This window comes from Anomaloglossus baeobatrachus, chromosome 10, assembly GCF_048569485.1.
Source record: "Anomaloglossus baeobatrachus isolate aAnoBae1 chromosome 10, aAnoBae1.hap1, whole genome shotgun sequence".
Classification (NCBI taxonomy): domain Eukaryota; kingdom Metazoa; phylum Chordata; class Amphibia; order Anura; family Aromobatidae; genus Anomaloglossus; species Anomaloglossus baeobatrachus.
In genome coordinates, this window is record NC_134362.1 from 23,888,946 (window position 1) to 23,912,003 (window position 23,058).

The 23,058-nt window shown below is 52.9% G+C and overlaps 1 long non-coding RNA gene across 1 annotated transcript; it reads left to right on the forward strand.

Moving 5' to 3' along the window:
• The first annotated feature begins 1,409 nt into the window (after positions 1–1,409).
• Positions 1,410–20,017, forward strand: LOC142254599 (uncharacterized). Its single transcript, XR_012727273.1, has 3 exons — positions 1,410–1,456; positions 1,580–1,616; positions 18,406–20,017. It is a non-coding gene; the product is annotated as an uncharacterized LOC142254599 (long non-coding RNA).
• Positions 20,018–23,058: the final 3,041 nt, after the last annotated feature.

Genomic DNA, 23,058 nt, shown 5'->3' on the forward strand with positions numbered 1-23,058 from the left:
TTACTTAAGTGGTTAAAAAAAAACACATAAATTTGAAAAAAAAAAATAAAATAAAAAAAATTGAGGAGGCAACAATTTTGGGATACTGGGCTGAGTGAGGGCATTTTTTTTTTTACACCCTGAGCCAATGTTTTTATTGATACCATTTTGAGGCAGATGCAATGTTTTGATCACCATTTATTGCATTTTATTGCAATGTTATGGTGACCCAAAAAACATAATTTGTATACATTATTTTTATGTTTGAAAATGTTTAATTTTTATTTATACTGAAAAACGAATAAAAATTAGATTTGGAAAAAAAAAACATAATTATGGCATTTTGCTGTTTTGTTTTGTTTTTTTATTATTATGCCATTTACCGATTGGATTAATTTATTTTCTATTTTAATAGATCAAAATTTTAGGAACGCAGAGATACTTAATATGTTTTTTTATTGCTTTATTTTTAATAGTGCAAATTGGGGGGGTGATTTCAATTTTTATGTATTTATTTTTCATATTTTTAATTTTGTTTTTTTACTGTTTTTGTAATCCCCATTTGAGACTTGAAGCTGCAATCATCTGATCGCTTGCACGGCATGGTGGCTCAGTGGTTATCACTGCAGTCTTGTAGTAGCTCAGTGGTTAGAACTGCAGTCTTGTGGTGGCTCAGTGGTTATCACTGCAGTCTTGTAGTAGCTCAGTGGTTAGAACTGCAGTCTTGTGGTGGCTTGGTGGTTAGCACTGCAGTCTTGCAGCGCTGGGGTCCTGGGTTCAAATCCCACCAAGGACACTATCTGCAAGGAGTTTGTATGTTCTCCCCGTGTTTGCGTGGGTTTCCTCCGGGTACTCCGGTTTCCTCCCACACTCCAAAAACATACTGATAGGGAACTTAGATTGTGAGCCCCAATGGGCACAGAATTGCCATTGTATGTAAAGCGCTGTGGAATTAATAGCGCTATATAAATGAATAAATATTATTATTATTACTATATATAGAAGTGCATGAGCACCGCTATGTATTGCGATTATCATAGCCTCCATTAGCTGAACACTGGGTTTCACAGGAGACTTATTATGACAAGCATGGAGGTCTTCAGCAGTTCCCTGGTTGTCATGGCAACCTATCCCCCCAATGATTATGTTATGAGCGCGCCCATGAGCGCGTATAATGACACACCCCCTCCTGCCAGCATTTTTTGGCACAGATCGACAGCGGCATTTAACAGCATTTCTCCCCCGCCTGTGGCTGTTGGAGGCAGATGATGGCTGGATAATTTAGCCATCATCTGCCTGGGAAGATGCGGTTCGGTGTGTGAGGGACACAACATATCACATAAATGTACGTCATCTGTCGGGAAAGAGTTAATAGATCTGCGGAAAACCAAATGCAACTATTTACTGTTCTCTCGTTCTCTTTCATTCACAGCGGTGATACCTCTGTCTTCATTAAACATCTGTGTAAAACAATCAGGTAAGTTGTCGATTTTCAGTCTTACTATAATCCCAGTTTTCTCTTTATGATCATGGCATTTCTAACTTGTAATCTGGGGTTTTTTTTGCAATGAATTTTAATACAACGTTTTCCTATTTGCAGACTTGGAGAAACTCTGTAATCAGCATTCTTCTCCTTGGTGAGTGATTCCAAAAAAAATCTAAAATTATTGATGGTCAAAGAAAATGAGATCAGTAATAGGTGACGTTTTAGATGCTTGTAGCCAAAAAGGAAATGTTCCCGTCCTCCTAATGATCAGGGTACAGCTCCGGCAATGTTGAGTTTACCGTTCAGCCCTTGGCTACATGGCAATAGACACGATGGAAACGCCTTGTAACGTGGCTGGGGGCAGTAGCCGTGGCTGAGATACTTGCGTTCCACGTCCCCCTTCTGGGTGTACGTGCGTGGTGGTGCGATGGTCGGTAGCGTCCGGGTGACAGCAGAACCCTTTGTCCCCAGACTGATAAAAAAGCTCTCTTTACTTAAGAAAAAACTTACATACATAGGATAACAGGTAGTACACCTCTCCTGCATAATATTGAGGGACATTCATGGTGGTTTCGGGCAACGGCATATTACTTGTGGATGTTACACAGACAGAACAGAAAAGGTGCGCCTCCATCTTCCCGATACAGGGCCACATGGGTCAAAGTGTTACCCTGTGAACCCTGTACACAGACCACTGGCTGTGATCCATTACAAGGGCCGTCCCTAGAGCCGCTACCCTTTTACCTGTCTTCAACTGGGCAGATCCTTTTCCTTCCTAACGTCCCCCAAGACTGGGGAACACTAGACTCACTCCCACTAAAGACTCTTTCTAGCAGGTACCACCCACCTGACGTAGAGCTCTGTCACCACTAAAGGTTCTTTCTTTACTTGCCCCCTTATTCTCGGGACCCACCTGTCACTTGTCTCCTTTCTCAAGGTGCCACTTAACTGCCCTAGAACTAGAACCCTCTCCCTCTGATCTCTATTACTCCTCCCTCTCCCTCTGGTCCCTAACACTCCTCCCTCCACCTCTGATCCCTAATACTCCTCCCGCGCCCTCTGATCCCAAACACTCCTCCCTCTCCCTCTGATCCCTAACTCTCCTCCCTCTCCCTCTGATCCCTAACACTCCTCCCTCTCCCTCTGATCCCTAACATTCCTCTCTCTCCCTCTGATCCCTAACACTCCTCCCTCTCCATCTGATCCCTAATACTCCTCCCGCTCCCTCTGATCCCTAACACTCCTCCCTCTCCCTCTGATCCCTAACACTCCTCCTTCTGATCCCTAACACTCCTCCCTCTCCCTCTGGTCCCTAACACTCCTCCCTCTGATCCCTAACACTCCTCCCTCTCCCTCTGGTCCCTAACACTCCTCCCTCCCCCTCTGATCCCTAATACTCCTCCCGCTCCCTCTGATCCCTAACACTCCTCCCTCTGATCCCTAACACTCCTCCCTCTGATCCCTAACACTCCTCCCTCTCCCTCTGATCCCTAACACTCCTCCCTCTCCCTCTGGTCCCTAACACTCCTCCCTCTGATCCCTAACACTCCTCCCTCTCCCTCTGGTCCCTAACACTCCTCCCTCTCCCTCTGGTCCCTAACACTCCTCCCTCCCCCTCTGATCCCTAATACTCCTCCCGCTCCCTCTGATCCCTAACACTCCTCCCTCTCCCTCTGATCCCTAACACTCCTCCCTCTCCCTCTGATCCCTAACACTCCTCCCTCTCCCTCTGATCCCTAACACTCCTCCCTCTGATCCCTAACACTCCTCCCTCTCCCTCTGGTCCCTAACACTCCTCCTTCCCCCTCTGATCTCTATTACTCCTCCCTCTCCATCTGATCCCTAACACTCCTCCCTCTCCCTCTGATCCCTAACACTCCTCCCTCTCCCTCTGATCCCTAACACTCCTCCCTCTCCCTCTGATCCCTATTACTCCTCCCTCTCCCTCTGATCCCTAACACTCCTCCCTCTCCCTCTGATCCCTAACACTCCTCCCTCTCCCTCTGATCCCTATTACTCCTCCCTCTCCCTCTGATCCCTAACACTCCTCCCTCTCCCTCTGATCCCTAACACTCCTCCCTCTCCCTCTGATCCCTAACACTCCTCCCTCTCCCTCTGGTCCCTAACACTCTTCCCTCTCCATCTGATCCTTAACACTCCTCCCTCCCCCTCTGATCCCTAATACTCCTCCCGCTCCCTCTGATCCCAAACACTCCTCCATCTGATCCCTAACTCTCCTCCCTCTCCCTCTGATCCCAAAAACTCCTCCCTCTGATCCCTAACACTCCTCCATCTGATCCCTAACACTCCTCCCTCTCCCTCTGATCCCTAACACTCCTCCCTCTCCCTCTGATCCCTAACACTCCTCCCTCTCCCTCTGATCCCTAACACTCCTCCCTCTCCCTCTGATCCCTAACACTCCTCCCTCTCCCTCTGATCCCTAACACTCCTCCATCTGATCCCTAACACTCCTCCCTCTCCCTCTGATCCCTAACACTCCTCCATCTGATCCCTAACACTCCTCCCTCTCCCTCTGATCCCTAACACTCCTCCCTCTCCCTCTGATCCCCATTACTCCTCCCTCTCCCTCTGATCCCTATTACTCCTCCCTCTCCCTCTGATCCCTAACACTCCTCCCTCTCCCTCTGATCCCTAACACTCCTCCCTCTCCCTCTGGTCCCTAATACTCCTCCCGCTCCCTCTGATCCCAAACACTCCTCCCTCTGATCCCTAACACTCCTCCCTCTCCCTCTGATCTTTAACTCTCCTCCCTCTCCCTCTGATCCCAAAAACTCCTCCCTCTGATCCCTAACACTCCTCCCTCTCCCTCTGATCCCTAACATTCCTCTCTCTCCCTCTGATCCCTAACACTCCTCTCTCTCCCTCTGATCCCTAACACTCCTCCCTCTCCATCTGATCCCTAATACTCCTCCCGCTCCCTCTGATCCCAAACACTCCTCCCTCTGATCCCTAACACTCCTCCCTCTCCCTCTGATCCCTAACACTCCTCCCTCTGATCCCTAACACTCCTCCCGCTCCCTCTGATCCCAAACACTCCTCCATCTGATCCCTAACACTCCTCCCGCTCCCTCTGATCCCTAACACTCCTCCCTCCCCCTCTGATCCCTAATACTCCTCCCGCTCCCTCTGATCCCAAACACTCCTCCCTCTGATCCCTATTACTCCTCCCTCTCCCTCTGATCCCTAACACTCCTCCCTCTCCCTCTGATCCCTAACACTCCTCCCTCTCCCTCTGATCCCTAACACTCCTCCCTCTCCCTCTGATCCCTAACACTCCTCCCTCTCCCTCTGATCCCTAACACTCCTCCCTCTCCCTCTGATCCCTAACACTCCTCCCTCTCCCTCTGATCCCTACCACTCCTCCCGGTCCCTCTGATCCCAAACACTCCTCCATCTGATCCCTAACACTCCTCCCGCTCCCTCTGATCCCTAACACTCCTCCCTCCCCCTCTGATCCCTAATACTCCTCCCGCTCCCTCTGATCCCAAACACTCCTCCCTCTGATCCCTATTACTCCTCCCTCTCCCTCTGATCCCTATTACTCCTCCCTCTCCCTCTGATCCCTAACACTCCTCCCTCTCCCTCTGATCCCTAACACTCCTCCCTCTCCCTCTGATCCCTAACACTCCTCCCTCTCCCTCTGATCCCTAACACTCCTCCCTCTCCCTCTGATCCCTAACACTCCTCCCTCTCCCTCTGATCCCTAACACTCCTCCCTCTCCCTCTGATCCCTACCACTCCTCCCGGTCCCTCTGATCCCTAACACTCCTCCCTCTCCCTCTGATCCCTAACACTCCTCCCTCTCCCTCTGATCCCTAACACTCCCCCCTCTCCCTCTGATCCCTAACACTCTTCCCTCCCCCTCTGGTCCCTAACACTCCTCCCTCTCCATCTGATCCCTAACACTCCTCCCTCTCCCTCTGATCCCTAACACTCCTCCCTCTCCCTCTGATCCCTAACACTCCTCCCTCTCCCTCTGATCCCTACCACTCCTCCCTCTCCCTCTGATCCCTACCACTCCTCCCTCTCCCTCTGGTCCCTAACACTCCTCCCTCTCCCTCTGATCCCTAACACCCCTCCCTGTCCATCTGATCCCTAACACTCCTCCCTCTCCCTCTGATCCCTAACACTCCTCCCTGTCCATCTGATCCCTAACACTCCTCCCTCTCCCTCTGATCCCTAACACTCTTCCCTCCCCCTCTGGTCCCTAACACTCCTCCCTCTCCATCTGATCCCTAACACTCCTCCCTCTCCATCTGATCCCTAACACTCCTCCCTCTCCATCTGATCCCTAACACTCCTCCCTCTCCATCTGATCCCTAACACTCCTCCCTCTCCCTCTGATCCTTAACACTCCTCCCTCTCCCTCTGATCCTTAACACTCCTCCCTCTCCATCTGATCCCTAACACTCCTCCCGCTCCCTCTGGTCCCTAACACTCCTCCCTCTCCCTCTGGTCCCTAACACTCCTCCCTCTCCCTCTGATCCCTAACACTCCTCCCTCTCCCTCTGGTCCCTAACACTCCTCCCTCTCCCTCTGGTCCCTAACACTCCTCCCTCTCCCTCTGGTCCCTAACACTCCTCCCTCTCCCTCTGGTCCCTAACACTCCTCCCTCTCCATCTGATCCCTAACACTCCTCCCTCTCCCTCTGATCCCTAACACTCCTCCCTCTCCCTCTCATCCCTAACACTCCTCCCTCTCCCTCTGATCCCTAACACTCCTCCCTCTCCCTCTGGTCCCTAACACTCCTCCCTCTCCCTCTGATCCCTAACACTCCTCCCTCTCCCTCTGATCCCTAACACTCCTCCCTCTCCCTCTGGTCCCTAACACTCCTCCCTCTCCCTCTGGTCCCTAACTCTCCTCCCTCTCCCTCTGGTCCCTAACTCTCCTCCCTCTCCATCTGATCCCTAACACTCCTCCCTCTCCCTCTGATCCCTAACACTCCTCCCTCTCCCTCTGATCCCTAACACTCCTCCCTCTCCCTCTGATCCCTAACACTCCTCCCTCTCCCTCTGATCCCTAACACTCCTCCCTGTCCATCTGATCCCTAACACTCCTCCCTCTCCCTCTGGTCCCTAACACTCCTCCCTCTCCCTCTGATCCCTACCACTCCTCCCTCTCCCTCTGGTCCCTAACACTCCTCCCTCTCCCTCTGGTCCCTAACACTCCTCCCTCTCCCTCTGGTCCCTAACACTCCTCCCTCTCCCTCTGGTCCCTAACACTCCTCCCTCTCCCTCTGATCCCTAACACTCCTCCCTCTCCCTCTGATCCCTAACACTCCTCCCTGTCCATCTGATCCCTAACACTCCTCCCTCTCCCTCTGATCCCTAACACTCTTCCCTCCCCCTCTGGTCCCTAACACTCCTCCCTCTCCCTCTGATCCCTAACACTCCTCCCTCTCCCTCTGATCCCTAACACTCCTCCCTGTCCCTCTGATCCCTATTACTCCTCCCTCTCCCTCTGATCCCTAACACTCCTCCCTGTCCATCTGATCCCTAACACTCCTCCCTGTCCATCTGATCCCTAACACTCCTCCCTCTCCCTCTGATCCCTAACACTCCTCCCTCTCCCTCTGATCCCTAACACTCCTCCCTGTCCATCTGATCCCTAACACTCCTCCCTCTCCCTCTGATCCCTAACACTCCTCCCTGTCCATCTGATCCCTAACACCCCTCCCTCTCCCTCTGGTCCCTAACACTCCTCCCTCTCCCTCTGGTCCCTAACACTCCTCCCTCTCCCTCTGGTCCCTAACACTCCTCCCTCTCCCTCTGATCCCTAACACTCCTCCCTCCCCCTCTGATCCCTAATACTCCTCCCGCTCCCTCTGATCCCAAACACTCCTCCATCTGATCCCTAACTCTCCTCCCTCTCCCTCTGATCCCAAAAACTCCTCCCTCTGATCCCTAACACTCCTCCCTCTCCCTCTGATCCCTAACACTCCTCCATCTGATCCCTAACACTCCTCCCTCTCCCTCTGATCCCTAACACTCCTCCCTCTCCCTCTGATCCCTAACACTCCTCCCTCTCCCTCTGATCCCTAACACTCCTCCCTCTCCCTCTGGTCCCTAATACTCCTCCCGCTCCCTCTGATCCCAAACACTCCTCCCTCTGATCCCTAACACTCCTCCCTCTCCCTCTGATCTTTAACTCTCCTCCCTCTCCCTCTGATCCCAAAAACTCCTCCCTCTGATCCCTAACACTCCTCCCTCTCCCTCTGATCCCTAACATTCCTCTCTCTCCCTCTGATCCCTAACACTCCTCTCTCTCCCTCTGATCCCTAACACTCCTCCCTCTCCATCTGATCCCTAATACTCCTCCCGCTCCCTCTGATCCCAAACACTCCTCCCTCTGATCCCTAACACTCCTCCCTCTCCCTCTGATCCCTAACACTCCTCCCTCTGATCCCTAACACTCCTCCCGCTCCCTCTGATCCCAAACACTCCTCCATCTGATCCCTAACACTCCTCCCGCTCCCTCTGATCCCTAACACTCCTCCCTCCCCCTCTGATCCCTAATACTCCTCCCGCTCCCTCTGATCCCAAACACTCCTCCCTCTGATCCCTATTACTCCTCCCTCTCCCTCTGATCCCTAACACTCCTCCCTCTCCCTCTGATCCCTAACACTCCTCCCTCTCCCTCTGATCCCTAACACTCCTCCCTCTCCCTCTGATCCCTAACACTCCTCCCTCTCCCTCTGATCCCTAACACTCCTCCCTCTCCCTCTGATCCCTACCACTCCTCCCGGTCCCTCTGATCCCAAACACTCCTCCATCTGATCCCTAACACTCCTCCCGCTCCCTCTGATCCCTAACACTCCTCCCTCCCCCTCTGATCCCTAATACTCCTCCCGCTCCCTCTGATCCCAAACACTCCTCCCTCTGATCCCTATTACTCCTCCCTCTCCCTCTGATCCCTAACACTCCTCCCTCTCCCTCTGATCCCTAACACTCCTCCCTCTCCCTCTGATCCCTAACACTCCTCCCTCTCCCTCTGATCCCTAACACTCCTCCCTCTCCCTCTGATCCCTAACACTCCTCCCTCTCCCTCTGATCCCTACCACTCCTCCCGGTCCCTCTGATCCCTAACACTCCTCCCTCTCCCTCTGATCCCTAACACTCCTCCCTCTCCCTCTGATCCCTAACACTCCCCCCTCTCCCTCTGATCCCTAACACTCTTCCCTCCCCCTCTGGTCCCTAACACTCCTCCCTCTCCCTCTGATCCCTAACACTCCTCCCTCTCCCTCTGATCCCTAACACTCCTCCCTCTCCCTCTGATCCCTAACACTCCTCCCTCTCCCTCTGATCCCTACCACTCCTCCCTCTCCCTCTGATCCCTACCACTCCTCCCTCTCCCTCTGGTCCCTAACACTCCTCCCTCTCCCTCTGATCCCTAACACCCCTCCCTGTCCATCTGATCCCTAACACTCCTCCCTCTCCATCTGATCCCTAACACTCCTCCCTCTCCATCTGATCCCTAACACTCCTCCCTCTCCCTCTGGTCCCTAACACTCCTCCCTCTCCCTCTGGTCCCTAACACTCCTCCCTCTCCCTCTGATCCCTAACACTCCTCCCTCTCCCTCTGGTCCCTAACACTCCTCCCTCTCCCTCTGATCCCTAACACTCCTCCCTCTCCCTCTGATCCCTAACACTCCTCCCTCTCCCTCTGATCCCTAACACTCCTCCCTGTCCATCTGATCCCTAACACTCCTCCCTCTCCCTCTGGTCCCTAACACTCCTCCCTCTCCCTCTGGTCCCTAACACTCCTCCCTCTCCCTCTGGTCCCTAACACTCCTCCCTCTCCCTCTGGTCCCTAACACTCCTCCCTCTCCCTCTGATCCCTAACACTCCTCCCTCTCCCTCTGATCCCTAACACTCCTCCCTGTCCATCTGATCCCTAACACTCCTCCCTCTCCCTCTGATCCCTAACACTCTTCCCTCCCCCTCTGGTCCCTAACACTCCTCCCTCTCCCTCTGATCCCTAACACTCCTCCCTGTCCCTCTGATCCCTAACACTCCTCCCTGTCCATCTGATCCCTATTACTCCTCCCTCTCCCTCTGATCCCTAACACTCCTCCCTGTCCATCTGATCCCTAACACTCCTCCCTCTCCCTCTGATCCCTAACACTCCTCCCTCTCCCTCTGATCCCTAACACTCCTCCCTCTCCCTCTGATCCCTAACACTCCTCCCTGTCCATCTGATCCCTAACACTCCTCCCTCTCCCTCTGATCCCTAACACTCCTCCCTGTCCATCTGATCCCTAACACCCCTCCCTCTCCCTCTGGTCCCTAACACTCCTCCCTCTCCCTCTGGTCCCTAACACTCCTCCCTCTCCCTCTGATCCCTAACACTCTTCCCTCCCCCTCTGGTCCCTAACACTCCTCCCTCTCCATCTGATCCCTAACACTCCTCCCTCTCCCTCTGATCCCTAACACTCCTCCCTCTCCCTCTGATCCCTAACACTCCTCCCTCTCCCTCTGGTCCCTAACACTCCTCCCTCTCCCTCTGGTCCCTAACACTCCTCCCTCTCCCTCTGGTCCCTAACACTCCTCCCTCTCCCTCTGGTCCCTAACACTCCTCCCTCTCCCTCTGATCCCTAACACTCCTCCCTGTCCATCTGATCCCTAACACTCCTCCCTCTCCCTCTGGTCCCTAACACTCCTCCCTCTCCCTCTGGTCCCTAACACTCCTCCCTCTCCCTCTGATCCCTAACACTCCTCCCTCTCCCTCTGATCCCTAACACTCCTCCCTGTCCATCTGATCCCTAACACTCCTCCCTCTCCCTCTGATCCCTAACACTCTTCCCTCCCCCTCTGGTCCCTAACACTCCTCCCTCTCCCTCTGATCCCTAACACTCCTCCCTGTCCCTCTGATCCCTAACACTCCTCCCTGTCCATCTGATCCCTATTACTCCTCCCTCTCCCTCTGATCCCTAACACTCCTCCCTGTCCATCTGATCCCTAACACTCCTCCCTCTCCCTCTGATCCCTAACACTCCTCCCTGTCCATCTGATCCCTAACACCCCTCCCTCTCCCTCTGGTCCCTAACACTCCTCCCTCTCCCTCTGGTCCCTAACACTCCTCCCTCTCCCTCTGATCCCTAACACTCTTCCCTCCCCCTCTGGTCCCTAACACTCCTCCCTCTCCCTCTGGTCCCTAACACTCCTCCCTCTCCCTCTGGTCCCTAACACTCCTCCCTCTCCCTCTGGTCCCTAACACTCCTCCCTCTCCCTCTGATCCCTAACACTCCTCCCTCTCCCTCTGATCCCTAACACTCCTCCCTGTCCATCTGATCCCTAACACTCCTCCCTCTCCCTCTGATCCCTAACACTCTTCCCTCCCCCTCTGGTCCCTAACACTCCTCCCTCTCCCTCTGATCCCTAACACTCCTCCCTCTCCCTCTGATCCCTAACACTCCTCCCTGTCCCTCTGATCCCTATTACTCCTCCCTCTCCCTCTGATCCCTAACACTCCTCCCTGTCCATCTGATCCCTAACACTCCTCCCTGTCCATCTGATCCCTAACACTCCTCCCTCTCCCTCTGATCCCTAACACTCCTCCCTCTCCCTCTGATCCCTAACACTCCTCCCTGTCCATCTGATCCCTAACACTCCTCCCTCTCCCTCTGATCCCTAACACTCCTCCCTGTCCATCTGATCCCTAACACCCCTCCCTCTCCCTCTGGTCCCTAACACTCCTCCCTCTCCCTCTGGTCCCTAACACTCCTCCCTCTCCCTCTGATCCCTAACACTCCCCCCTCTCCCTCTGATCCCTAACACTCCTCCCTCCCCCTCTGATCCCTAATACTCCTCCCGCTCCCTCTGATCCCAAACACTCCTCCATCTGATCCCTAACTCTCCTCCCTCTCCCTCTGATCCCAAAAACTCCTCCCTCTGATCCCTAACACTCCTCCCTCTCCCTCTGATCCCTAACACTCCTCCATCTGATCCCTAACACTCCTCCCTCTCCCTCTGATCCCTAACACTCCTCCCTCTCCCTCTGATCCCTAACACTCCTCCCTCTCCCTCTGATCCCTAACACTCCTCCCTCTCCCTCTGGTCCCTAATACTCCTCCCGCTCCCCTCTGATCCCAAACACTCCTCCCTCTGATCCCTAACACTCCTCCCTCTCCCTCTGATCTTTAACTCTCCTCCCTCTCCCTCTGATCCCAAAAACTCCTCCCTCTGATCCCTAACACTCCTCCCTCTCCCTCTGATCCCTAACATTCCTCTCTCTCCCTCTGATCCCTAACACTCCTCTCTCTCCCTCTGATCCCTAACACTCCTCCCTCTCCATCTGATCCCTAATACTCCTCCCGCTCCCTCTGATCCCAAACACTCCTCCCTCTGATCCCTAACACTCCTCCCTCTCCCTCTGATCCCTAACACTCCTCCCTCTGATCCCTAACACTCCTCCCGCTCCCTCTGATCCCAAACACTCCTCCATCTGATCCCTAACACTCCTCCCGCTCCCTCTGATCCCTAACACTCCTCCCTCCCCCTCTGATCCCTAATACTCCTCCCGCTCCCTCTGATCCCAAACACTCCTCCCTCTGATCCCTATTACTCCTCCCTCTCCCTCTGATCCCTAACACTCCTCCCTCTCCCTCTGATCCCTAACACTCCTCCCTCTCCCTCTGATCCCTAACACTCCTCCCTCTCCCTCTGATCCCTAACACTCCTCCCTCTCCCTCTGATCCCTAACACTCCTCCCTCTCCCTCTGATCCCTACCACTCCTCCCGGTCCCTCTGATCCCAAACACTCCTCCATCTGATCCCTAATACTCCTCCCGCTCCCTCTGATCCCTAACACTCCTCCCTCCCCCTCTGATCCCTAATACTCCTCCCGCTCCCTCTGATCCCAAACACTCCTCCCTCTGATCCCTATTACTCCTCCCTCTCCCTCTGATCCCTAACACTCCTCCCTCTCCCTCTGATCCCTAACACTCCTCCCTCTCCCTCTGATCCCTAACACTCCTCCCTCTCCCTCTGATCCCTAACACTCCTCCCTCTCCCTCTGATCCCTAACACTCCTCCCTCTCCCTCTGATCCCTACCACTCCTCCCGGTCCCTCTGATCCCTAACACTCCTCCCTCTCCCTCTGATCCCTAACACTCCTCCCTCTCCCTCTGATCCCTAACACTCCCCCCTCTCCCTCTGATCCCTAACACTCTTCCCTCCCCCTCTGGTCCCTAACACTCCTCCCTCTCCCTCTGATCCCTAACACTCCTCCCTCTCCCTCTGATCCCTAACACTCCTCCCTCTCCCTCTGATCCCTAACACTCCTCCCTCTCCCTCTGATCCCTACCACTCCTCCCTCTCCCTCTGATCCCTACCACTCCTCCCTCTCCCTCTGGTCCCTAACACTCCTCCCTCTCCCTCTGATCCCTAACACCCCTCCCTGTCCATCTGATCCCTAACACTCCTCCCTCTCCCTCTGATCCCTAACACTCCTCCCTGTCCATCTGATCCCTAACACTCCTCCCTCTCCCTCTGATCCCTAACACTCTTCCCTCCCCCTCTGGTCCCTAACACTCCTCCCTCTCCCTCTGATCCCTAACACTCTTCCCTCCCCCTCTGGTCCCTAACACTCCTCCCTCTCCATCTGATCCCTAACACTCCTCCCTCTCCATCTGATCCCTAACACTCCTCCCTCTCCATCTGATCCCTAACACTCCTCCCTCTCCCTCTGGTCCCTAACACTCCTCCCTCTCCCTCTGGTCCCTAACACTCCTCCCTCTCCCTCTGATCCCTAACACTCCTCCCTCTCCCTCTGGTCCCTAACACTCCTCCCTCTCCCTCTGATCCCTAACACTCCTCCCTCTCCCTCTGATCCCTAACACTCCTCCCTCTCCCTCTGATCCCTAACACTCCTCCCTGTCCATCTGATCCCTAACACTCCTCCCTCTCCCTCTGGTCCCTAACACTCCTCCCTCTCCCTCTGGTCCCTAACACTCCTCCCTCTCCCTCTGGTCCCTAACACTCCTCCCTCTCCCTCTGGTCCCTAACACTCCTCCCTCTCCCTCTGATCCCTAACACTCCTCCCTCTCCCTCTGATCCCTAACACTCCTCCCTGTCCATCTGATCCCTAACACTCCTCCCTCTCCCTCTGATCCCTAACACTCTTCCCTCCCCCTCTGGTCCCTAACACTCCTCCCTCTCCCTCTGATCCCTAACACTCCTCCCTGTCCCTCTGATCCCTAACACTCCTCCCTGTCCATCTGATCCCTATTACTCCTCCCTCTCCCTCTGATCCCTAACACTCCTCCCTGTCCATCTGATCCCTAACACTCCTCCCTCTCCCTCTGATCCCTAACACTCCTCCCTCTCCCTCTGATCCCTAACACTCCTCCCTCTCCCTCTGATCCCTAACACTCCTCCCTCTCCCTCTGATCCCTAACACTCCTCCCTCTCCCTCTGATCCCTAACACTCCTCCCTCTCCCTCTGATCCCTAACACTCCTCCCTGTCCATCTGATCCCTAACACTCCTCCCTCTCCCTCTGATCCCTAACACTCCTCCCTGTCCATCTGATCCCTAACACCCCTCCCTCTCCCTCTGGTCCCTAACACTCCTCCCTCTCCCTCTGGTCCCTAACACTCCTCCCTCTCCCTCTGATCCCTAACACTCTTCCCTCCCCCTCTGGTCCCTAACACTCCTCCCTCTCCATCTGATCCCTAACACTCCTCCCTCTCCCTCTGATCCCTAACACTCCTCCCTCTCCCTCTGATCCCTAACACTCCTCCCTCTCCCTCTGGTCCCTAACACTCCTCCCTCTCCCTCTGGTCCCTAACACTCCTCCCTCTCCCTCTGGTCCCTAACACTCCTCCCTCTCCCTCTGGTCCCTAACACTCCTCCCTCTCCCTCTGATCCCTAACACTCCTCCCTGTCCATCTGATCCCTAACACTCCTCCCTCTCCCTCTGGTCCCTAACACTCCTCCCTCTCCCTCTGGTCCCTAACACTCCTCCCTCTCCCTCTGATCCCTAACACTCCTCCCTCTCCCTCTGGTCCCTAACACTCCTCCCTCTCCCTCTGATCCCTAACACTCTTCCCTCCCCCTCTGGTCCCTAACACTCCTCCCTCTCCCTCTGGTCCCTAACACTCCTCCCTGTCCCTCTGATCCCTAACACTCCTCCCTGTCCATCTGATCCCTAACACTCCTCCCTCTCCCTCTGATCCCTAACACTCCTCCCTCTCCCTCTGATCCCTAACACTCCTCCCTCTCGCTCTGGTCCCTAACACTCCTCCCTCTCCCTCTGGTCCCCAACACTCCTCCCTCTCCCTCTGGTCCCTAACACTCCTCCCTCTCCCTCTGGTCCCTAACACTCCTCCCTCTCCCTCTGATCCCTAACACTCCTCCCTTTCCATCTGATCCCTAACACTCCTCCCTCTCCCTCTGATCCCTAACACTCCTCCCTCTCCCTCTGATCCCTAACACTCCTCCCTCTCCCTCTGATCCCTAACACTCCTCCCTCTCCCTCTGATCCCTACCACTCCTCCCTGTCCCTCTGATCCCTAACACTCCTCCCTCTCCATCTGATCCCTAACACTCCTCCCTCTCCATCTGATCCCTAACACTCCTCCCTCTCCCTCTGGTCCCTAACACTCATCCCTCTCCCTCTGATCCCTAACACTCCTCCCTCTCCATCTGATCCCTAACACTCCTCCCTCTCCCTCTGATCCCTAACACTCCTCCCTCTCCCTCTGAACCCTACCACTCCTCCCTGTCCATCTGATCCCTAACACTCCTCCCTCTCCCTCTGATCCCTACCACTCCTCCCTCTCCCTCTGGTCCCTAACACTCCTCTTTCTGGTCCCTAACACTCCTCCCTCTGATCCCTAACACTCCTCCCTCTCCCTCTGATCCCTAACACTCCTCCCTCTCCCTCTGGTCCCTAACACTCCTCCCTCTCCCTCTGATCCCTAACACTCCTCCCTCTCCATCTGATCCCTAACACTCCTCCCTCTCCCTCTGATCCCTAACACTCATCCCTCTCCATCTGATCCCTAACACTCCTCCCTCTCCCTCTGATCCCTAACACTCCTCCCTCTCCATCTGATCCCTAACACTCCTCCCTCCCCCTCTGGTCCCTAACACTCCTCCCTCTCCCTCTGATCCCTAACACTCCTCCCTCTCCATCTGATCCCTAACACTCCTCCCTCTCCATCTGATCCCTAACACTCCTCCCTGTCCATCTGATCCCTAACACTCCTCCCTCTGATCCCTAACACTCCTCCCTCTCCCTCTGATCCCTAACACTCCTCCCTCTGGTCCCTAACACTCCTCCCTCTGGTCCCTAACACCCCTCCCTCTCTCTGGCTGACTAGGTATTAACCTTGTCCTTTCCAAATAAGAGTCTTTATAAGAGTATAGAGGAAGGCAGTGACCTCTTGTGGCCTTTAGTTAGTACTGCAGCACACAGGGAAAATTAACACTTGTTCCCACAGAAAAAATTGCAAAGATACAAACATTACATAAATATGCTTGGTGTCTTTAGGGGGGGATGCGACCGTCTGTCCACCTCCTTACAGCCTAATAAGGCCACCTTCACATGTTCAGTATTTGCTCAGTTTTTTACATCAGTATTTGTAGCCAAAATCAGGAGTGAAACAATCAGTGGAAAAGTATAATAGAAACACGAGCACCACTTCTGCATTTTTCACCCACTCCTGGTTTTGGAAGTTGGTCAGTGTCAGTTTGAACGGCAGCTTTTTATCTCATTCATTTGAATGGTTGAAAATGGCTGCAAAAACTCAGAAAGAATTGATACACTGCGGCTTTAAAAATATGAACTGCAACTGGAATTACCAAAGAAAGAAACGCAGCGCATATCTGAGATTTTAGAAAATATTAAAAACAATGTGACACAACTCAAAAAACCTGACAAAATATCATGGACCCAGCCTTGTGGTCATCAGGAAGATTTTGGGTTTTTTTAATTCAATAATTCAATTCTCCTGCGGAGGAGCCTCGCGGCCCCACAGGTCATTACCCGCCGAGTCCAGGGAGTCCTGATCGTGTGCACGTACACTAATGCCCCCACAGTGCCCTCACCACACAGTATGATGGACCCCACAGTTCCTCACACAGTATGATGGAGCCCACAGCTCCTCACACAGTATGATGGACCCCAAAGCACCCCACACAGTATGATGGACCCCACAGCGCCCCACACAGTATGATGGACCCCACAGCGCCCCACACAGTATGCTGGTTCCACAGCCCCCCACACAGTATACTGGTTCACAGCCCCCCACACAGTATGCTGGTTCCACAGCCCCCCACACAGTATGCTGGTTCCAAAGCCCCCCACACAGTATAGTGGTCCCAGAGCCCCGCACACAGTATGGTGGTCCCAGAGCCCCGCACACAGTATGGTGGTCCCAGAGCCCCCCACACAGTATGGTGGTTCCAAAGCCCCCCACACAGTATGCTGGTTCCAAAGCCCCCCACACAGTATGCTGGTTCCACAGCCCCCCACACAGTATGCTGGTCCCAGAGCCCCGCACACAGTATAGTGGTCCCAGAGCCCCGCACACAGTATAGTGGTCCCAGAGCCCCGCACACAGTATAGTGGTCCCAGAGCCCCGCACACAGTATAGTGGTCCCAGAGCCCCGCACACAGCAGAGTGGTCTCAGAGCCCCACACACAGTATAGTGGTCCCAGAGCCCCACACACAGTATAGTGGTCCCAGAGCCCCGCACACAGTATAGTGGTCCCAGAGCCCCGCACACAGTAGAGTGGTCTCAGAGCCCCACACACAGTATAGTGGTCCCAGAGCCCCACACACAGTATAGTGGTCCCAGAGCCCCGCACACAGTATAGTGGTCCCAGAGCCCCGCACACAGTATAGTGGTCCCAGAGCCACGCACACAGTATAGTGGTCCCAGAGCCCCGCACACAGTATAGTGGTCCCAGAGCCCCGCACACAGTATAGTGGTCCCAGAGCCCCGCACACAGTATAGTGGTCCCAGAGCCCCGCACACAGTATAGTGGTCCCAGAGCCCCGCACACAGTATAGTGGTCCCACAGCCCCGCACACAGTATAGTGGTCCCAGAGCCCCGCACACAGTATAGTGGTCCCAGAGCCCTGCACACAGTATAGTGGTCCCAGAGCCACGCACACAGTATAGTGGTCCCAGAGCCCCGCACACAGTATAGTGGTCCCAGAGCCCCGCACACAGTATAGTGGTCCCAGAGCCCCGCACACAGTATAGTGGTCCCAGAGCCCCGCACACAGTATAGTGGTCCCAGAGCCCCGCACACAGTATAGTGGTCCCACAGCCCCGCACACAGTATAGTGGTCCCAGAGCCCCGCACACAGTATAGTGGTCCCAGAGCCCCGCACACAGTATAGTGGTCCCAGAGCCCCGCACACAGTATAGTGGTCCCAGAGCCCCGCACACAGTATAGTGGTCCCAGAGCCCCGCACACAGTATAGTGGTCCCAGAGCCCCGCACACAGTATAGTGGTCCCACAGCCCCGCACACAGTATAGTGGTCCCAGAGCCCCGCACACAGTATAGTGGTCCCAGAGCCCCGCACACAGTATAGTGGTCCCAGAGCCCCGCACACAGTATAGTGGTCCCAGAGCCCCGCACACAGTATAGTGGTCCCACAGCCCCGCACACAGTATAGTGGTCCCAGAGCCCCGCACACAGTATAGTGGTCCCAGAGCCCCGCACACAGTATAGTGGTCCCAGAGCCCCGCACACAGTATAGTGGTCCCAGAGCCCCGCACACAGTATAGTGGTCCCAGAGCCACGCACATAATTTGATACCTTTTATTACTTTTGCAGCATACAGTTTGTTACAGTTCAGCCCTGTAAGGATGCAGCAATTTTTCATCATTTCTTCGAAGGGCCATAGCTTTTTCATTTTCCGTTAATTTCCTTGTATAATTATTTATTGTCTTTTACAGAACCTGTGATGGCGTCGCTCCGAAATGCTTCAGCTCCACCAACAGCCGCTCGTAAAATCAACATCGCTGGATCCAAACACCCAGACATGAATAGTCAACGCCGAATGATTCCCCATTTAGTGCACTCCTACCTTCACCTAAATGTAGCAGAGCTGATCCTTGTATTATGTAGCAGAGCTGATCCTTGTATTATGTAGCAGAGCTGATCCTTGTATTATGTAGCAGAGCTGATCCTTGTATTATGTAGCAGAGCTGATCCTTGTCTTATGTAGCAGAGCTGATCCTTGTCTTATGTAGCAGAGCTGATCCTTGTATTATGTAGCAGAGCTGATCCTTGTATTATGTAGCAGAGCTGATCCTTGTATTATGTAGCAGAGCTGATCCTTGTCTTATGTAGCAGAGCTGATCCTTGTCTTATGTAGCAGAGCTGATCCTTGTCTTATGTAGCAGAGCTGATCCTTGTATTATGTAGCAGAGCTGATCCTTATATTATGTAGCAGAGCTGAATTTGCTACTTACGAAATGTCATACCCCACAGTAGTGGCAGGTGTACGGCTTCAATAGAGAAGTTATCTCAGTGCCTGAACCATGCAATTAAAGATTAAAGGGGTATTACAGTTTAAAGGGGTTGTCCCTTTTCTGCTATTTTTTTGCCTGTAGGCTCAGTGATGTTTAAAATAACAAACAAAGCTTTCTTTACTCCCCCCGAGTCCAGAGCTGCCTCCGCCTATAGTGATCAGCTGCAGCTGTGACATCAGCGCTGCAGCCAATCACTTAACTCAGCGGCTTGTGCCTTCCACAGCAGTTCAGTGATTGGCTGTAGCGGTGACGGGGAAGGAGAGGCAGCAGTGGACCTGGGGAGGGTAGGTAAAGCTCAGATTATTATATTAATCAAAATAATTTAAAGGAGACAACACCATTAAACAGATCTAATAGATCGTGATAAGGTAAATTGATGTGGTTCTCACTGCTGGGACCCTACATCGCCAGGACGGGGGTCTCAATTCTCGTCCATCCCCGGCCAGAAGATGTCAGCAGCACTCGGCAGTCTTGCGCAGTGTCTTGGATTGTGAATGAAGCTGCCTCGTGCTGCGGTCACCTCCTGCCGGCGGTCTTGCAGTTGGAAAGGTGATAATTAGTTTACACTGATATCCCCCTTTAATTGACAACTTCAGCTCTGCTTTATTTTGTCGCTGACCGTAGAGTTCTCCTTTATTGGACACTTTGTTGCCAGGTGCCTTTCAGGCTGCCATCTTCTCTATCCCACCTGTTTGCAGGACTACAAACCCCAGCATCATTCATCACAGCCGGTGACAGCTGAAATGAAGAAAGCGTTTGCTTCCTCGGATGATCTATGTTCAGGCTGCTACAATGAAATCCGCGCTCCCCCGCTCTACATACACATTCATCAACTGAGCTGAGAAGAGGACGCAAGCCCCCAACCCTGCACAATTCCCCATCATCATCATCATCATCATCATGTGCGATCCGTCAGAGCCGCATCATCCATAACCCCCATCATTCACAGACACAAAGCTTCACACACAAGATTGATCCATCAGTGCACCGTGTAACCAATGTGTAATACGTCTCAATAATAAAGAATGACAGAACGTGGGCTCTGTTCTCTGTTATCTGCCGAGTCAGGACTAAAGGAAAAAAAGATCACTTTGTAGCCGTGCCATGTGCTGTGGATTCTTCTGATGAGATCTTTATAGAGACGTCGTCTGCTGATTCCTGCAAATTGTTTTTCTTTTTTGTTATTCTATTTACAATGTAACAATTTTTGGATAAATATTGATTGAAACCTCAAGAAGCATCAGCCTCGGTGTTATGGTCGTAATAACGGAATTCTACCAATGTAAAGAGATGAACAACAAGTCCCAGGAAGGATCCAGGCTCTGAGAATAAAGGCAGGCCACTGTACACACACAGATAAATCTTTGGCAGATCTGTGGTTGCAGTGAAATCATGGACATATTGTTCCATTTGTGCCCAGCCACAAACCTGCCACTGATTGTCCACAATTTCACTGCAACCACAGATCTGCTGCAGATTTACCGCAGATTTATCTGTGTGTAAAGTGGCCTTAAGACCTGGGCTACACTGTAACCTTTTGTAGTGCTAAACATTGATTTTTAAAGGGGTTGTTCAGAGCTTAGATATGTTAGATCTATTCTTAATCTGGCTGTTAAATGACCAGACCTTTTTTGTTCCCCGGTTCGTGATCACTTAATGTTCTGCTTAGATAGGTCAAACGCACAGAACAATTGATATTAGATCGTGCTGTGCGCATTGTCTCATTGTTCTTCATAGTTTGATATGCTGCTGAGAACAATGACAAACGACGCGCATAGAACGATCTAATATCAATTGTTCTGTGCGCATGGGAAGTGTTCTCGGCATTGATCTTGGCATTGTTCCTGGCATTGTTATAACACACAGTTGACTAGCAGGGTTTACCTAGTACCTGGTAAACCCTCAGAAGATGTTACAATATATAGGGGAGGTCCCTGCCACTAGGGAGAGGGGTGAGGGGGCACCTCCTGAACGCACCACAAGCTGACTCCTGAGCTCTCTAGCATCCGGTTCTTGCAACATGTCACCTAGCCGGATAGCTTGGGCCGTCAGCTAGCCCTCCACTCACCCTGGCTAGTGAGTAGGCCGTCGAGATCCCTATACAGGTTCTTGCAACATGTCACCTAGCCGGATAGCTTGGGCCATCAGCTAGCCATGCACTCATCCAGGCTAGTGAGTAGGCCGTCGAGATCCCTATACAGGTTCTTGCAACATGTCACCTAGCCGGATACCTTAGGCTCTCAGCTGGCCCTGCACTCACCCTGGCTAGTGAGTAGGCCGTCGAGATCCCTATACAGGTTCTTGCAACATGTCACCTAGCCAGATACCTTGGGCCATCAGCTAGCCATGCACTCATCCAGGCTAGTGAGTAGGCCATCGAGATCCCTATACAGGTTTTTGCAACATGTCACCTAGCCAGATACCTTAGGCCCTCAGCTGGCCCTGCACTCACCCTGGCTAGTGAGCAGGCCATTGAGATCACTAAACTCGCCACTACAATACAGAAACACGAGAAGGAATACAAACAGGGAAAAGAGACATGCAAAGGAAAAAGACGCTCCAGGCGGCTTCAGTGCAGTCAACCATTGCTGCACAGAACATTGCAGACTTCTTCCAGAGCTCGCTCCTTCCAAAGTGGACCACACAGAAATGAGGATTCAGTTTCTATCACAGGCATCATGTGATCACATCACATTACTTAAATAGGGAAGGGGAGTGATCCCAAAGAGCCACACCTGAGATTGGCAGCTACAGCCCGCAGCCAGGCAGGAAAGAGTGAGTAACCCTTAGGCCTAAGCCACACGGCTTGAAAAGTGGAGCGAGTGGAATGCGATAAAACATCGCATTCCACTCGGATCAATATTAGCCTGTGTGCCAGCACCCATGAGTGATTATTTTCTCAGCCCTAATCGGACCGAGAAAACAATCACAGCATGCTGCGGCTGTAATGCGTTCATGGTTTCTCTCGCACCCATTCAAGTCTATGAATGCAAGAGAAAAAACGCACTGCACTCGCAGTACACCGTTGTACTGCTAGTGCAGGGCGAGAATGGCAATAGCCGGCTACGGAGGAGAGAGGGAGATAAATCCATCCCTCCCCTTCTCAGCACTGGCTTGCCGCTCCTCAGAGCCAGCCCGCCCCTCCACAGTGTCGACCCACCCCCCGCAGCTGTGGTTTGATCTCATGATCGGAATTCAGTCGCAGTGACACTCGCATGACACTCGGTTCCTGCTGTACTGCCAGCGTGAGCCGAGTGTCATGCGAGGATCGCAGTAGTCCCCGTGTGGCCCCGGCATTACAGTACTACAAGCAAGGAGCTGTTATCAAATAACAGTAGTGAACCTTCCATCGGGAAGGCGCTGTGACCTTCTGACACCAGATTCCCTCCAGGTCTCCCCCGAGCAAGATACAAGCATGACAATTGTTCTCGGCAGCTCAGTTTGATGTGCTGCAGAGAATAATAATTTTTAACCAGAATAAAAAATAATTGCAGAAAGCTCAATCAAGATAATGGGCAAATCCCAAAACACCTAAATCATCCCTATTTAGCCAGGCTTTCCCTCCCTCTGCCCTGACCATTATCAGTCCTTGGAACATTACTGTGTGCATTATCCAGGGTCTGTGACGTTACTCTGAGACTTTCTGAGTATTCTATGGTTAGGGAAGAAGTTGTTGCTACTGGTCATAATTCTATAAGTCCATGTACAGGTCCAGCAACTGCAAGGTACAGCTCTGGCTCCCTCTGGTGGTGGCATCAGGCAACTGTCTAAAAAAACAAAACAAATACAGTATATCACTCTGGTGTAGGGGTGTAAGGGCTCATGCCACAGAGGTAGATCATACAGAAGATTATGGGCTCAGTTTTTTTTTAAAAGAATAAATAAGAGTTTTAATAACTATATTAACTGAGGATATTTTGATTTTATTTGGAAACGCTTATAAGGGCTGCTCTGCGGCTGTACGGCTCATCCCCCTGCGCTCCTCTGATTCTGCAAAGGTAATGATGCATTGGAAAGGGTGCAGTTTGGTGTTGGTGCCGGGGTGCAGCTGTGCTGCTTGTCTGAACTGTCAAT